At 30.9% G+C, this 18,576-nt stretch overlaps 1 pseudogene; it reads left to right on the top strand.

The window, feature by feature from the left end:
- The first annotated feature begins 2,131 nt into the window (after nt 1-2,131).
- On the top strand, nt 2,132-10,315 carry LOC149554992 (alpha-humulene synthase-like; annotated as a pseudogene).
- The last annotated feature ends 8,261 nt before the right edge of the window (nt 10,316-18,576 follow it).

The raw sequence follows: 18,576 nt of genomic DNA, 5'->3' as shown, positions 1-18,576 counted from the left end.
TCTCTTACTATCAAGGATAGTCTGTATAGTATGTGTAGAATATGGGGCAGCGCCATGAATCTCATCTCAAATAAATGTCAGGCTATGTAAGATACATATATTTAAATACTAAAAACATATAAATTTTAACTAAAACAATAGAAGAAGGGAAAAAACAAATGTTTCATACCTTTTTTGGATGGTTGATAAGGCGGATGCCAGTCTCTCTCCAACTTTCGATCGAAATAATGAGGAGACAACTGGCTTCGTCCATATTTATGCTAGCGGATTAAGGTTTTGATCGAAACTTTGAAACCCACATAGAAACTCGCGTTCAAAGTTTTGATCGAAACTTGACTTAAGTTTCGATTGAAACTTTGCTAGGTGGTTAGTTTCAATCGGAAGTTACTTTCTATTGAAAGTAAATATTTTCGATCGAAACTTCTCAGATAATTTTTTGAGTCCACACTTTTCTGGAGGAATTTCTTCCTCCGAAAAAGTGTAACCCACTATTGTGGGTTCACCCTTCGATACACTTTATTACTATAGTAGTGAAGATTTGTGGGTGTCATCCCCACCCCAATTTTACCTTCCCATTAGAGGGTTTCTGGGTAATCATTTCTTGTGTCATATGTGTGAATACTTACTTGTTTACATACTTTAGATGTATATGTTTTACATGGTATTTTAGTTTACTTATTGAATTGTGAGATGGATGTATTGTGAATATTTTTATGGGTTAAAGTTTAAAGCATTCAATCACCCACCCCCACCCGCCATCTTAGAGTTTACCTTTCCTATTGTAATTCCAATAGTTATTAATCTTATATAAAAAAAATTTGTAAAAATAGAATATGTTGTAAATTGAACATAGTTTCTATAATCATAACTCTTTTTTAATAAAAAATAATAATTTATTTTCTTAAAATTTAAAATTTGAATGCAAAAGTACAAAAGTTTTAGGAGAAAAAAAGATGTAGGTGTCTGTCTGACCACCTTAATCACAATCAAATGATAATATTTTTATTTTTTTAGATCTAGATATAAGAAGTAAAGTCATACTTGGATGTGATGCCTACTTTTTTGTAATTTTATTCTATGTAAACAATTAATTTTGAATTTCCTAACATAGCATTTTTTGGAATTAAAAATATTCTCATGTTTGACCACCCTAACTCATTCTAAACTATATAAAATTATCATTTTTTAAATTATCCTCATAGTAGAAAATGCATAAGATGTGACACATCTTTCAAGTTTTGAAAAAGATTATATAAGGTTATACTTGGTTTTCTTTTGCTCCTGCTTGTAATTTGGGAATACAATTTTAATACTCTTATGTTTAAAATGGTTTAAATTTATACTTAGTGATCTAAGACTAGGTTTTTTGTTGTGATTATCAGCAAAGTTTCAACTGATAAGTTAGACTCTAGCATTGGTAGTAATTACTCTGGTTTTTTATTAAGTTTTGTTCCTTGGAGGATCTCTAACAGTTTGTGTTAGTGATGGTCTTTTTTGTAGCTTAGGTGTAATGGCCCATACCAAAAAAGTTTTTTGTTTTTATTATTCCTCAAATCAGGACCCTCTTCTCACTTCCTTTAATAAAAAATAATCAAAGTAAAATAGAAATATATTGACAAGATTTTTTTTCCAAAGAGTTTAATATAATAATAATAAAATAATATAACAATACTATCATAATAATTTAATATTAATTATAATATAATAATATTTTAAACATATTTAAATATATTCATACCTTGTACATATATTTAATAAATACCATTTCCATACAATAGGAAGTGGTGGCCCTAGAAGTATTGGACTTTGTGTGCCAACAAATGAAAATGAGAAAGATGCCACATGCGAGATCCTCTTGTTCTGTCCATCTTGATGACAAGAACTTCTATTATATTACAAGAACTTCTATTATATTAATATGAAGGTCATATAAAACGTTTTTCACATGTTTCTCCCACATTAACAACCATAGATATTTAAAAAATAAGAAGTTGCAACGAAAGTTTTCCAAGGTTTTCTGTAATGCATCTATAAATAGGTAGCAGCGTAAGAGTGTCTGCAATAACCTTCGTGAACATTTTTTAAGTTGGTGTTTAATAATAATATTTTGTAACCTGCTTTTCACATGGTGATGGCGATGAATGGAGGAAAAATACCGACTTCAATACTAGATAACGCTTTCAACGTATGGGATGATGATTTTATCCAATCCATGCCAACACCATACAGGATAAATCATCATGAATCATGTATTTTGCTACTCTTGTTTCCCTAGCTAGTTCACTGCAATGCAATGTTTATAATCATGTATTTTGCTTTTTTTATTTTGTAGGAATCTGAATACAAGTTGATGTGTAGACAGTTCTACTTTAGGAGTTGTTTGAAGTAGTGAGGAAGAAGGATGGAATGTTGTATCAGTCATATACATATGAAAAAAGGATAAATTCATATCCAAAATGAAAATATATACACAATAGAGATGCATGATATAGAAATTGTCTTTGGCATTGTTGTCAAAGAGGGAGAGATTAATATGAAGAAGTGTTGTTGTGAAGATGTTATCATAAGATAGTCAGAGAAAATAAAAGGAGATATCATAATGAAGGAAGAGTTCGTAGAACTAGAGCTATTTCATGGATGAAAATCAATATGAAACTAAGGATATTAATGGAGATATGATTCTATATATAGAGGGAGTTTTCTCGATTTAGTACATGTTTTAGATTGCATGGTAACTAGAGGTGTTGTCATGAATGTGAAAGAGGGAGATTGTTGGAAACTACTATTGGAACAATTTTTATGTTGTCATTAATGTCAAACCTTATTGGTAAGACAATTTTTTGTCTGATTTTAGTGTCATATCTATTTGATTGATGAAGAGGCTTTGAGAATTTGGTCATAAAAAGCACCTAGAGGAAAGATTGAGTTATGAAGGAGAAACTACAAATGGACACTTAATTAGTTAGAATTTGACAGGATAAATTGTTTCATTATATTAGAAGAGAAGAAGAAAGTTGTACTAAAGCCTTCAAGAAGTGATAAAAGAATGACCAAATGCATAGGCTTGACTGAGCAATAGAGAAGAATACTAATGAACTTGCAATACATGCCAAGTGATGCTAGTGTCAACCAAGTACTAGTATAAGCCAAGCATAAATAATGTTGACCAAGCATTAGTATTGATGGAGAGTCAATATATGTACCAAATAGAAAATTTAGTTGTGACCAACTAACCCAGTGATGACCAAGTGTTAGAACACACTATTGGCTAATGGACAACAATTTGATAGTTTATGAGAAATCATAATTCCTTGCCTACAGAGTTGATTTCTTGAAATATGGAAAGTGCGTTGAAGATAAGGATGGATGACCTGGAACATTTAAATCTATGAAAAAATTTCTTGCACATTCCTGTGCAAGGATTCAAGGAGAAATTTGGAGAAGCTTCTAGAACAAAAAGGAAGAGATGAAATGTTGAAAAGATTCAATGAATTTGACCTAACCCTAAGATCTATGATGGTGTTTAAGAGACAAAAAATAGAATTACCTATTTAAGGAGGTACAAGAGCTAACCTTAAGGTGTATTGAGGGTTGGAGCAGTTAGTGATACTATTGATTGGAAAACTTTAGTAGAAGCCTAAGAAGAGTTTAGAAAAGTTGAAGAGTGATTGCTTGAAGGGTTCCCAAATGAATTAGAGTCTAAGATGACAATCAAGGCCAGTCAGTAAATCAACATTTGAGCTGAATTGAGCTCTATATTTTCAAAGTGAGTTGTATTTTCTAGATCTAAACCCACTGTTACTAACTAACCATTGTATCAATTTTGAAATCCTTTAATCAAGGTTGAACTAATAGTCACATGTAAATCCTTTAATCAAGGTGGCATTCTAATAAAATTTTCTAAATTACTCTAATAAGGACACTCCTAATAGGGTGATTAAATCTTTTAAAAAGATCACATTTAATAGTGTGTTTTGTAACCTTTAACAAGATTGGCTCCTAACAGAGCCCATGTTAGAAGAGTGAAAATATTGGTGGCATGTTAGTAGTGATTTTTCCAAATTGGGTTTACATGTTAATCCTAGTGTAAAAATTATGTGGGTGTTATTTGTGATGATTTACAATTAATGAGTACATTATACAAATTTGTTATATTTAGAACAATGGATTGATAGTTTATGTTACTAAAATTTGACAATAGAAACCAAGCTAACAAATGTTAAGATTTGAAGTTGTTTGAGTATTTGCTTCTTCAATTGATACATATGGACCTTGGATAATGGATTCACCACCCCCTCAATTATTCTAAACAATCTAACAATATAAATACACACACACACACACACACACACACACACAGAGAGAGAGAGAGAGAGAGAGAGAGAGAGAGAGAGAGAGAGAGAGAGTTATGTACACATTTATATGTATCTGTATCTATGTATTTTATATCTTTATCTATATCTACACACATACACATACACATATATTAAGAAAAAGTAAGATATGGGTTAAAATTCTATCTATAGTAATATGTTTAAAACTTAATTCACTAAGATTTGAAAATTCAATTAAGATTAAAACATAATATAGGAAACAAATAAAAATAAAAATGGAGAGATATGATTCCATATATTGATATATACACAAATTTAAAAAAGTACATAAATGTAAATTGAGAATTGTAATAACTGAACCTTCATGTCCAATTTTGATAATTTTTATTATTTAAATTATTCACACTTATATATCTTGTGAATTGATATATATGTCAATACATAGAAATAAATAGGAAGGAAAAGGAAATACAACAAATGTAACTAATAGTGCAAAAGCCAACTTTACTAAAAGAGGGGCAGAGGGATTAAAGAAGAAAGTAAAGGAGAACATGAAATGATCCTTATGAATTTTCCATCAACCCCTTTATTTTCTAAGACATTAGTTGCTTTATTACCTTCCCTTAATATATGCAATAATTTTATGTAGTTAAAGTTCTTAAGCAAATAGATTGTCGTTACTAATTTTAATTAAGATTCCAATTTGTTGTTTTGCCTTTTCTTAGAGCATGACATGATAATCGAAGAGTTTCCTTCAACTTCTAGATATTTAATTCCAATTTCAGATCTTAATCTTAGACCTTCTACAACAACTTCAGTTTCAGCCATGTTATTAGATCTGCTCACCAAAGGTTTAGCGAGCTTTGCCAATTATTTATCACATGAATCATTTATAATATATCCTAGACCCATCTAACTTGGATTTCCATGTAAGACACCATAAAATTTTAATTTACACCAACCTTAGAAGGAGATTTCCATTTTAATTCTTCTCCAAGTTATTTTTTTTCGGTTCCACTATTACCATACTATGGTGGGATGATGATGAGATTAAACCATTTTTTTTATTGCTCTCCCTTTTTATTTTGTGATGCAAGATTCCCCTGCATTGCTTGAGCATCTAGGTTGTGTTTCTTTTTTGAACAATAATTTCTTTCTAACACTAAAAGAAAAAAATTCACAAAACATTTGGGACTACAAGCTTACCCAAGGTGATTTTCTATGAATGACATATAAATGTTGGGTTGTCTCATAAAAAATAGTGGAAAAAAATTGAACCTATCTTTCAATTTGTCCTTTTTAGATAAATGTTGTAAAGATCTTCATGACCTCTATGTAGGAGCTTGCATAAGATCAATCATATCTTGATTCAATTTTCTTGTAGTATTTTTTCCCCTCTATCTTGGCCTTCCTTGTTATTGAATACCTACTTTTGGCTACTCATTTGCTTCCAATAGTACTTGATGAATCTATTTTGAAACTCCATTTCCAAATTTCTTTCACATTGAAATTTATTTTTTAAACCATTTTCTTTATAAACTCCCTTTTGTCTTCCTTTGGTATCAATAATCACCCACCATCTACTGATTATATTGAAATTATAAATCTGTAAGTTATGAAGTGATTAGTTTTCCTTGTGTAGACCCATTGATTTATCTAGTATATCCATTTAATATTTCCTTCATCCCTTATTTTAAAATAAACTAACTAACAAGAAAACCATTGGAGTCAGCATAAGGTTATCTTGATCATAGTTATGCTTTCATATCATCAATAAAACTGTACTGCTCTTCTATGATAAGATCATTATTCATCACCATCAACATAGGTTATGTCAATGCTTTCATAGGCTATTATAATGAAATTTGTTTTATGTCTCCATGATGCAAAGCTACGCTGATGAGATCATCAACATAAATTTTCCAATTATCTATGTCATACGGATATGATTTGTTAGTTTATTCTCATCTCTCTATCAATATATTTCTTATAGTTGTGTCCCTTTCATAGGTATAGGTCTTGCTGACTACTTTTATGTTTAGCTCAATTTTTTCCCTGTTGGCATATTTTCTTGTGAGGAAATCATCCGGTATCAACGCAACTTTTTAACTATTGTTTTGATAATTTGTTAGCTATAACAATGAATTTCATCATCATATCTTTCCTGATATCTTAATTTCATATCATCAACGTAACTCCCTTTGATCTTTCTTGCCATTCCTCATCTCTTCAAGTTATCCTTGTCTGTTCACTATGTATCAGGGATACTTGTGAATAGTCCCATTGAAACTTATTTTCTATGTTGATGCCTTTTAGTCGACTAAATTTCGATCAATATTATGTTATTTACCTTATTGGTGTAACTACCTCTGATAACATTTATCATTATATAACCTTAATGGGTTGGGTTTAGTTTTGAAAATTGTCAATGATTTTAATTTTTATGCTGATATACTTTATTCTTCATGTCATAAGTGTAACCTCCTCTATAGTCTAGTTAATGATATGATTTGGGATCAAAACACATGAAGTATTGAACCAAATTGGTTCTTTGGAATTTTGATGCATATGGAAAAACTAGTAGTAACTATTCTAATGATTTAAATACAAAGGATATAAGATATGAATATTTTCACAATGAATACATAGATCAAGCTAAGTAAACCTCATGTATTGTCATCAAAACAAATGATCTATGAGTAGAGTATTATAAAGTGAAGAGTCCTTCTTGATTGAACCCAATGAGTGAAATTTTAGGTTCTACAATATTGTATGGTCCATGAGTCCTAATATTGATACAATTTGATCATAAGAAATAGATTGAATCCTTTGACACTTGTAATATAAAGAATGGAAAATATAGTGAAACTTTATCAATGGTATAAGTAAAAATAGGAAAGAATCATTTCATAAAATTAAACTAAAACTAAGTGGTAGTCCTAGAACTAATGGACTTTGCTTGGCAAAAAATGAAAATAATATAATAAAGTAATAATACAACATAGTAATAATAATATAACAATGCTGTGACAATAATATAACAGTAATTGTAATATAATAATATTTCGAACATATTTAACTACATTCCTCCAAGATTCAAACCTTCTAGATATATTTAATAAATAAATAAAGGCCATTTCCATACAAGAGGAGGTGGTGGCCCCGGAACTATTGGACCTTGTGTGGCAACAAACGAAAACGAGAAAGATGCCACACGCGAGATCGTTTTGTTCTGTCCGCCTTAACGACAAGAACTTTTATTATATTAATATAAAGGTCTAAAGTTTCGTAAATATTTCGGTAATGCATCTATAAATAGGGAGCAGCGTAAGTGCATTCCTCAGAGTGTCTGCAATATTCGTGTTTAATAATAATATTTTGTGACCTGCTTTTTACATGGCGATGGCGATGAATGGAGGAGAAATACCGACTTCAATACCAGATCATGTATTTTGTAGTTTGCTACTCTTGTTTCCCTATTTCACTGCAATGCAATGCTTATAATCATGTATTTTGTATTCTGTAGGAATCTGAACACCACGAACGCGCTGAAACACTTGTCAAAGAAGTGAAGGTGTTGTTGAGAGAAATGCAAAGTGGAGACGGAGATTTGTTAATGGAGCGGCTTGAGATGGTTGATGCATTGCAGTGCCTCGGAATAGACCGATATTTCGACGCTGAGATCAAACTCTTTCTCGACTCTGCTTTCCGGTCTCATCTCATGACATCACATTTTCTAAAGTTTGGTTACGTGTAATATATACATTTTCTAATCTTTAATTTGAAATGAAACATTAATTGTAGATGTAATTGGGACACAAGTGTGGGCATCAGATTAGGAAGCGAGAATTGTAACTTGAATGCTACGGCTTTAGGACTGAGACTCTTAAGGCTCCGCCGCTACGATGTATCTCCAGGTATATTTATAAATAACGCAAAATGTTTTATGACAAAATTATATTCCATGCCCGCAATTAAATATTTACATTACATGGTGGAGAGTTTTGAGCAGATGTGCTGGAGAATTTCAAGGATAGAAATGGGCACTTGTTCTTCTCTAGTTGTGGTGATGATGAGAATAACAACAGCAGATCATCAGAACAAGTGATGCGGGGCATGGTGAACCTGTTGAGAGCATCAAGCGTGGGATTCCCCGGAGAGTGGGTGATGGAAGAGGCTAAAGCCTTCACCTCCGCCCGCCTTAAGACCCTCTTACAAACACTTCATATTGGAGACTCCTACAGCACAAGCCTTCTCAAAGAGGTATTAATAAATCCTTTCTTCCCTTCCCAGATTAGAGATAAGAGATTACAGGTGTCGTGATGACCCACTTCCATTTTGATTATTGCAGGTGGAGTACGCCCTCACATATGATTTTTCTTGCACCTTTCCGAGATGGGAGGCACGAAACTACATAGAGATATACGAGCTAGATGATCGCAGGTACAGAAGTGTAGAGGCGTTCCTTAAAGTTTCCCATTCTTATTGGTTATTGTTACGCTGACTATGTTCACATCTCATCTCTTCCTTTCAAGGTTGGAGGACAAGAAGATTTTAGAGCTTGCCAAACTGGATTTCAATATATTGCAGTGTACCTACAAGATGGAGATTAAGATCCTCTCCAAGTATGTATTGATTAATTGCTACATTCTAGTATCCAACACGATTCCCAATCTTCAGTAATAATGTAATTCATATTTAAATTGTTAAAATCCGTTTCTTCATGTGTAACTTATACTATCCTTTGATTTATAGATGGTGGGTCGATTCCGGCGTTCCAAAGCTTATTGCAATGAGAGAGCGGTCAATTGAATATTACATGTGGGGGGTTAGTGCAGCGGATGAATCGGAATTCTCCAGCATCAGGATTGCTGTATCAAAATTATCAACTGTTGCCACCATTGTGGAAGACATTTTTGACGACTATGCAACACCTGATCAACTCAATCTTATTCAGAATGCCATTGCTCAAGGTTGGGATGTCTCAATTGTGACAAATATGCCACAGAATTTCAAGATGTGCCTCGAATTTGTTTTCAAAACCATGAAAGAATTGATAAATGAAGCTACCCAAAAATAAGGACGTGACAGATGCCTTTCGTTACAAAAGCAGTACGTATACCTCTTCAAGCCCCTTTGTATATAAATGTATTTGAATATGATAGCTACAAAGTAGCATTACTTTCACGTAAAATTCTACACAACATGAGATTATTATTATTGTTATTATAAATTAGATATTTCATATATTTATGCCATGCTTAATGCCCACATCAGGTTCATTTATGAGGTACTATTAAGATACCCATATTAATAAATCAGTACACTTTGTTCTTTCTAGTGGGAAGATTATATTGAAGCTAACATGGAGCACGCGCAATGGAAATCAAGTGGATATATTTCAACCTTCAATGAGTACCTCACTATTGCTACAACAAGTGCAGCCATTGGACCCATATTCATGCATCCTAGACTATTGACAAGAACCATTTTAAGTGATGACTCTATTGAAAAGAAATTTCTAAATAAATCCAGATTCTATGAGCTCATATGGATTTGCATATGACTAATTGATGATACTCAAGATTTTGAGGTCTGCTATTTTATTTTGATATAGACACTAGATACAGAGACAAAACTCATTGCTCTTTTAGTATTAACATAACTGAATTGTTGGTGTTTAGGATGATAGGCGCCATGGAGAGATAGCCTCTGCCATTTGCTCTTATATGAGGGACCATCGCGAATGTTCACAAGTAGAGGCACTAAATTACATCATCAATTTTGTTGAAGAATCCTTAAAAGAATTAAGATGGATATATCTAAAACCAGATAATTTTCTACTGAAATGGGAAAAGATATCCTTTGATTTTAATAGAGGACTGCAATTCCTTTATATATTTGGAGATGGCATCACTTATTCTCACAAAGAGGTCAATAATCAAGTACTCAAACTTTTTGTTGATCTAGTAGCGATGTAGAAATGAAAACCTAGATTGAGGCGAACTTCCTACTTTGATTTTGATTTTGATTTTGCAAGTCCAGTAGTGTTAGTCAGTTAATGTAGTCGCATTTTATCTACTACCCAACTTTATTTAGGTTTCTATTTGGGTTTCTTAGTAACTTGTCATTCGATAGATATTGGAGATTACATATGAGCTATATATACATACTATGTGGGCTTCATATTTAAAACTAGTGCACTTTGTCTCCATATCTTGAGTATAATTTGATCACTTGATTATAGTATTTGAATTTAAAATTATATTTTTGTTATTCCTATCACAATACTACAACATGCTTCATAATCATCTCTAACATGTTAATGTAGTTGTATCTTTGTGAAAATTTTATTAATATTATATTTGCTAGTATTGTTGAAAATATAACAACTCTTTGTTAACATCCCAATGGGAAAGGATTGAGGATTTTAATGACACCTTCATTGAATAATTAATATTATACAAATAACTCTGACTCTATCTACAATCATGGCATACATAATAATTATTCGAGTACTTCTCTTTAGATAGATTAGAAATTCAATAATTTTATACTATTTGATCATAACATTATATTTTTGTTGTTCTGATCACAATATTACAACATGTTTCATACTCGTCTATAACATGTTCATGTAGTTCTATCTTTGTGAAAAATTCATTAATATAATATTTGTTAGTAATGTTGAAAATATAACATCTGTTTGTTAACATCCCAATGGGAAAGGATTGAGGTTTTGAATAACACCCACATTGTATAATTAATATTATAGAAATAACTCTCACTCTATCTATAACAATGACATATTTAATAATTATTTGTGTACTTCTCTTTAGATAGATTATAAATTAAATAATGTGTACTATTTTTAAAACTTTTCTTAAATGAATTAAAATAAATATTAGTCTTCCCTTTTCAATGTCTTATAACTCAATTTATAATTTTCAAAAATATCAAAGTATTTTGAAGGTCACAATAAACATCCAAAAGGATAGTAAAAAATTGATCTTTCATCCTATATAAAGAATAGTGATAATTATGTAGAAGCACTAACAATTTTATTTCACATGAGTGCTCATCAACTATAAATTTATTGAAACTCTAGATGGAGTCATATTGGAAACCCCAAATAAGAATAACATATCCTATGAAATATATATATATAATGGATAATTCAATATAATTTCTAATAGAATTTTGATAAAATTAATCTAAATAAATGTAGTGGAGTATTAAAGTGATATATGTTGGTGTAAAAATATGTTTTACCCAACTAGCTTACATCTACCTAGTTACCTTATTCTCTCTATTGCCTAAGCTCACTTAGATTTTTTCCTTTTCTTTTAATTTCCTCAAGCATGCACTAAAATTGTCCTTCAATTAGTGTGTCAATTTGAAATAGAAAAAATGCTTGATTTATTTGATAATGAAATTCAATAATATTTGATCTAGAATGAAATGCATGAGGTAGCTTAAATGTCTATTTCAGTTAATGTGAAACTCATCATTTGATAGATATTGGGCCACTTATATGGATTTTATCAACATGTACATGGATTTCGTATGTAAAACTAGTACACTTTAACTTCAATTTCTTAGAAAAAAGTTACTCATTTTATTATACTATTTGAACAAGTTACATTTCATTTTTAGTATTTCCACCACAATGCTACCACATGTTCTAATATCATGTTGCACTTTTCCTCTATTTTACTGCCCATTAATAATCTCTAATGTGTTTATTTAGTTTGTATCATTTGTTTAAAAAATATCAATATAAGATTTCTAAATACGATTAAAACTAAAATATCTCTTCATTATTATCTCAATGAGAAGATGCAGTTGTAAGAACCATGTCTTATTCTATGGGATAGTTTGGGGAGCCCAATAAAACCCAAGGTCAAGGCTTGGGGAGCCTTAAAACCCAAAGGATACCTTTGTTTGGGAGATTCATGCCAATGACTAGGAGAGCCTTTTAATAATCCCTAGTTTAAGTTGATTTTTTTTATTTCCAGCTATTCACAAATCTAGCTTATTTTATAGTTTTTAAAATAATTTTAAGCTTTTAAACTACTACTTTCATTATCATTATCAATGTGAGGATTTTATCAATATCTTCCATAGATGAGACATCTATCACAAATGTCAATAAAGGAAGCTTGTATGCAAATCTCTATAGAATATTCCCAATTTTTTTTTAATCTCTTATTTAATGTAGGTAATTTACTTTGTGATTGTTGACTAGTCATAGTTCTAGTTTCTTTTATTTTTTCTTAAAATACATTTAAGTCCTTCAACGACTATTTGTTGTTGTGACCTCTCTATTTATTTTAATCAAATAGCAAACAAAAATCTTAATCTTTAGTAATAATGTAATTTATATTGTTAGAACTTTTTTTCCATTTCTTTATTCATTATCTATTTTTTGATTTATATATGGTGGGTCAATTTTGGTGTTCCAAAGCTTATTGCAATGAGAGACTAGTCAATTGAATATCTCTTTTAGAGTGCTAGTGTAGTCTAGATGAATCCAAATTTTCCAGCGTTAGAATTTCTTTATTAAAATTATCATTTGTTGTCATCATTGTGGATGACCTTTTCGATTACTATGAAATACACAATCAACTCAAACTGATTAAGAAGGAAATTTTTCAAGGTTGAGTTGGCTTGATTATGAATAATATGCCATAAAATTCCAACATGTGCCTCAAATTTATTTTTAATGAAGCTACCCTAGAACAAGGATGTTGAAATTGATGAAAGATCAATCTCACAGCTCCACACCTATCACAGAAAGAGAGAAGAGAAAGCTATGGAGGATGGAGTTTGCAAATCCATAGAGGAGACATTATTGATGAGCAAAAAGATAAATTTCTATTAACCAAAATATGAGTAAATAATTAAAAATAGATCAATCCTTATAAAGGAGATCAAAACCCTAAAAGGTAAAACCTAGATTGCATTATAATAATTAATAAAATAATTAATTATTAAAATCCTACATTTTAGCTTAAGACAATAGAGTTAAGAAGAAATATCTTATTACTCTAACACACCACCTTAAGATAAACTCAAGGAGTAGCTAAAATCCTAGAAACTACTACTAAAGGTATATTTGGGTCTTGACAACAAAGTCCTAATGAGGTACCCAAGACAACCAAATATTTGTAAAGCAGAGAAATAGAGAAAAATACATGGGAAAAACCATATCCCAAGAAGATATGGAAAATATGTATAAAGAATTAGTAAATGACTGCACAAGCCTCCAAACTAGTGGATGTCCCAAAAGATAGGAATATAAAGGATGATCATGAATAACACCACTGAAGCATGTGGAAGATGAAAAGCTCTACCAAAAAGTAATTGATGATCTAAACAACCTCCACTAAAGAATATAGAAATTGAAAAACTATATCAAAAATTAATTGACAATCTAAAAAACCTACACTAAAATATAAGCTAACTAGGTAGAGAAGACTATAATCTACATGAGTTGTGTTAGAGCACACTACTCAAATTAAGAGGCACACAAAGGTAAACAACTAAACCCAAAGATGCAGATGACATGAAACACCAAAGCCTAAATAGATGATAAATCAAACATGAAAGTTTTTTACCAAAGTAGGAACAAAAAGAAGAGTTTCTATATGGTAAATGATCCATCTAACAAAAATGTATAGGTACCTAATATTGGAACTAAAATTTGAACAATTATTATGTTGTCATTGATGTCAAACCTATATTGGTGAGACAATTGTTACCTGAGTAGAGTGCCTTATCAATATGATTCATGGAGGGGATTTGAGAAGAAGAGATATCAAGAGGACCTAATGAAATGGTTGAGTTATGAGGAATTAAAATGGGTACTTGACTAGTTAGATTTTGGCAAGATAATGTGTTATTTAATTATAACACTAAGTGGAGAAGAGAGTTGTGTTAAATCCCAAGTGAGATGATAAATAAATAACAAATATTTAGGCTTAACAAAGCTTCAATGTGAAATATTAAGGAACTAATATTTGAAGTTGAGAAATGCTAGTGTTGACAGAGAAAACATTAGAAGCCAAACAAATCCAGTGTCGATTGAGTTCCAGTAAAAGACAGAGTAATAGAGAAGTTGGGAAAAGTTCAAGTAAATGAATTGAGTGAAAAAAATGTAACTTGATTAAGTGAGTGTAGTGATGATGGAATTATCTAGTCATGACTGAGGTAGAGGAACACAATTTTGGCTGAGTGTGAGCATTTGACATTTTCTTAAGGAGTCTCGTATTCCTGGCTAACATAGTTGAATTATTGGAATATGAAAAGAGTGTTAAAGATAAAAAATTTTGATCTAGAACATTTAATTCGAAAGAAATCATGTTTGAGTGTTTCTATACATTGATTCAAAGAGAAGTTTGGAGAATTTCTAGAAGAGGAAGGAGGAAAAAAAAGATTAAAGGATTCGATGAATCTAACCACCCTAAGATCTACAATGGTACTTAAGAAGTGAAAGATCAAGCTACCTATTTAATGAGGCATAAAGGTAACCTAAAGAGGTCAAGGCATCTCTTGATGGTATTTATTTGAGAACTTGAGAAGGAGGCTAAGAAGAGTTGTGAAGAAGGGAAGTGTAGTTGCTTGAAGGGTTTCCAAGATGATTAGAGACAAAGATGATAATGGAGGTCAATTAGGTGATCAACATATGATCTCCATTATGATCTATATTTGCATATTAAGTTGTACTTATTTAGACCAACCTGCTATTACTTTCTAACCATTGTATTAGGTTGAAATTCTTTAATTAAGGTTGACCTAACAATCATTTGTAAATCTTTTAATTAAGGTGACATTCTAATAGAATATTCTTAAGTCCTCTAAAAAGGCCACTCCTAATAGGGTGATTTAATCACTGAAGTCACCCCTAATAGTGTGCATTATAACCTTTAATAGGGCTAGCTTCTCACAAAGCTCACTTTATAAGAGTGTAAATATTGGTGACATGTTTCTGGAGGTTTTTGCCAAATTAGCTTTCCACATTGAATCCTTGTGTCATACTTGTGCGAATTTTATTTGAGATGTTTTACCATTAATAATTTACATACTACAATTTTTTTATTACTAGGATAGTGGACTACAACTTTTATCTTACTAATAAATTTCTATATAGATTGAACTACTTAATATTTAGATCTAAATTGGTTGAAGTGTCTAAAAGTTTAATTGGTACATCTGGATGTGAGGATAATTGGTTCACCCTCCCTCCCACCCCTCAATTATTATAAATCATCCTAACACCCAACCACTACATCCTCCTAGTACATAGGAACAAATACCAAATACATAGCTCAATCCATTGAACCTAGGAATCATAAGAACTAATAGAAGAACCCCCCTAACACAGACAAGGGTGAGGTGACATGCAACTAGAAACATGGATCAATAGAACCACATGTCAAGGAAGCATGATCAATATGCACAAAAGAATACATATTTGCTAACTAAGGTGATAAATCTCATATAGGCCATGAGCCTAATTTGATAGATGGAATACACAATTGCAAAGGAAGATGGGAAATAAGGGAAAAACATCAACCCCCCATGCCAGTTTAATCTAAGAGTAGTGTATGTACAATATGACATAAGGTATGGTAAATCCCAAAATTATAGCAATCTGTCGAAGTTTCATTAGTTCACACTACTCAAATTAGAAGGAAAAACAAGGCAAAACAACTCAAATTATAATACTGATGGAATATGGCATTTTTCTGAGTGTGTTTATAAAAATGCATACAATATATGTCTACAAATATGAGAAGACACAAAAGGCTGATATAAAAGATAGTACTTCCCATGACGAATCATCTAAAACAATGAAATTGATCCCCAACCCTAAAATAACCAAGATATCCACCATAATACAAAAATACCAAAAAATAAATAGAATGCACACGAAGTAGAATTTGGAGAAACAACCAGCATCACATGAAAGTGTTTTGAAAGAAATTTCCAAATCAAAGATCAGATTCCCAGGATATATCTCTAGGGTGAAAAATTGAATTCCTAAGTTTGACAACAAAAAATTCCATCAAAAAATGCATCCAAATTGAAAAATACCTATACCATTATGATGAGCTTGGAACTAGCTTCCTCATAACATTTTGTCTGTAAAAAATGGAGCTTGTATGCCCAAGAAATGAGCAAAAAAGTGAAGGCGGGTCAAAATAGAGCAAGAAGGGGTAGTGGAAGTGATTATCCAAGTACTAATTTTGGCAAACAACAAGCCTTAATTTGATGGTAAAATGGTTGTCGAGGAAACAATATTCTAGAAAAATGACCATATGTCAAAAAATGCCAGTGAATGGGAAATAGAAGCTAGAAAATAATTTCATCTGCTAGGAAAATGATTGGTGCTAGAAAAAATAATACCAATGGCTAAAAAAATTCACGTGTCATTAAATTTCACCAAAAAATGCCAAGCTGGAAAAACACCATCAATGAGAACACAAAATATTTTGGAAAAAAGAAAACTATGCATTACCTGACAAACTACCCACTAAAATCAAAATCATCACCAAACCAATAGTAAAAGGAAGAAACTACGTTTAGGAAGACCCTGATAAAAAATGGAAAACCACCATATATGCTAGAAAGCCAACTGGTATGGCTGAAAATTTTCCTATGAACTCAAAAAATGTGTATAGGCAAGAAATTTTACATGTGGCAACATTCTCATCAGTTGACACAACCCACTAGGCATGACGGGTGAAGAAAGTGAGAAGGGCTTGAGACGGACTATGGTAATGTGAAAACAAAAAATATGCACATACAATGAGGAAATATCATAAGCATAGATAAGAAGTTGCCACAAATTCTGTAGTTTCACCTAAAAACCATGCACTTTTAAGAATTGCATGCACTTTTGAGAGCTTCAATCAAGTTCTTTCTAGACATGATGTAGAGGTTGAGTTTCCAAAACAACAACATTGTAGGTCAATAAGGGGTAAAAGCACAAACCTGTGTCACCTTTATAAAGGAGAAGTGATATCAAAATTTAAAGTCTTCAACTTTAACGAAATAAAAGTGGCATTTGTGCTTAGAATTTGAAGATGATGTAAACTAATGAAATGTGTGAAATTGGATGAAGTTTATGTCTATAATTTTTTAAAAATAAATTGAGAGAAAATTTTATTTATTTTTGAATTTTTAAAGTGTATTTTTAAATTTTTTTAAACTACTAAAAATATAGAGTTTTTTTTCCCGTCAAACAAATATATGAAAGAATTCATATTTTTGTTTGAGTTTAGAATATGTTAGAGTTAACATGTATACCTAGTGCACCAAAAAAGAAAAATTGAAATTTGGCTAATATTTTTGAAGTTATAATTGGTCAAAGTCAAAGTTATCAGAAATAGACAATTTTTTTCTCCCGTCAAAATTTTTCCATTAAATCTACATTTTTTTTTTTTAAATTACATATTCTTGAAGAAGACTCTCTCCTCTAGTGCAGCATAAAAAAAATTTAATTTTTTAACATGATTTACTATTTTTATCTTATTTTTGAATAGACATCTTCCTGAATCTTAAGATACCTACTTGTAATATTTTAAAATTATAACATATTATTCATAATAAAATTTTTTAAAAAATTATATGATCATAATTGTGACTCCGAGAACTACAAAAGTATATTTTTAGTTTTAAAAAAAACTTCAATTTAGTAGGTCAAATTGGCCTTCAAAGTGAGAGGTTTACAGAAGTTCTAATTTTTGCTTGTTTGGCTGCCACATAGATAGTGTCGGCCGGAACAATTTTGGCTGGCATAGTTCTGGTCGAAACTATTCTAGTCGAAACACCTATTGGCAGAGTAAACCGCCAGCGATTAATGTAACTATTTTATATTTTTTTTTTTAAAAAAAATTTCTTTTTTAAAAAATTAAATATACATGGCAGCAAAAATTGGAAGAGGGTTTTCAAAAGACAATTAATTTTGAAGCAATTTTCAACAACTGTTCTGCAGATTTAATCAATATTGCAAAGGATAGAATATTTTGAAGGTTCTTTTTTTCTCCTCTAATTATTTTTATTTTTATGTATTATATATTGAACCATTAGCTAATATTTAGTGAAATCTAAATTTATTTATTTTTCTTTCTATAGATTGAAATATTCAATGGGTAGTAAAAGGAAAAGATCAAGGAAATATGATAGAAAAAGAGATGACAAAATGAAAGGCCATACAAAACATGATCAAAACCAA

This window comes from Cupressus sempervirens, chromosome 5 (assembly GCF_028749045.1).
Source record: "Cupressus sempervirens isolate cs-2001-9-10 chromosome 5, ASM2874904v1, whole genome shotgun sequence".
Lineage (NCBI taxonomy): Eukaryota > Viridiplantae > Streptophyta > Pinopsida > Cupressales > Cupressaceae > Cupressus > Cupressus sempervirens.
The sequence above is the reverse complement of the archived record's forward strand: the minus strand, read 5'-3'. Positions and strand labels throughout refer to the sequence as shown.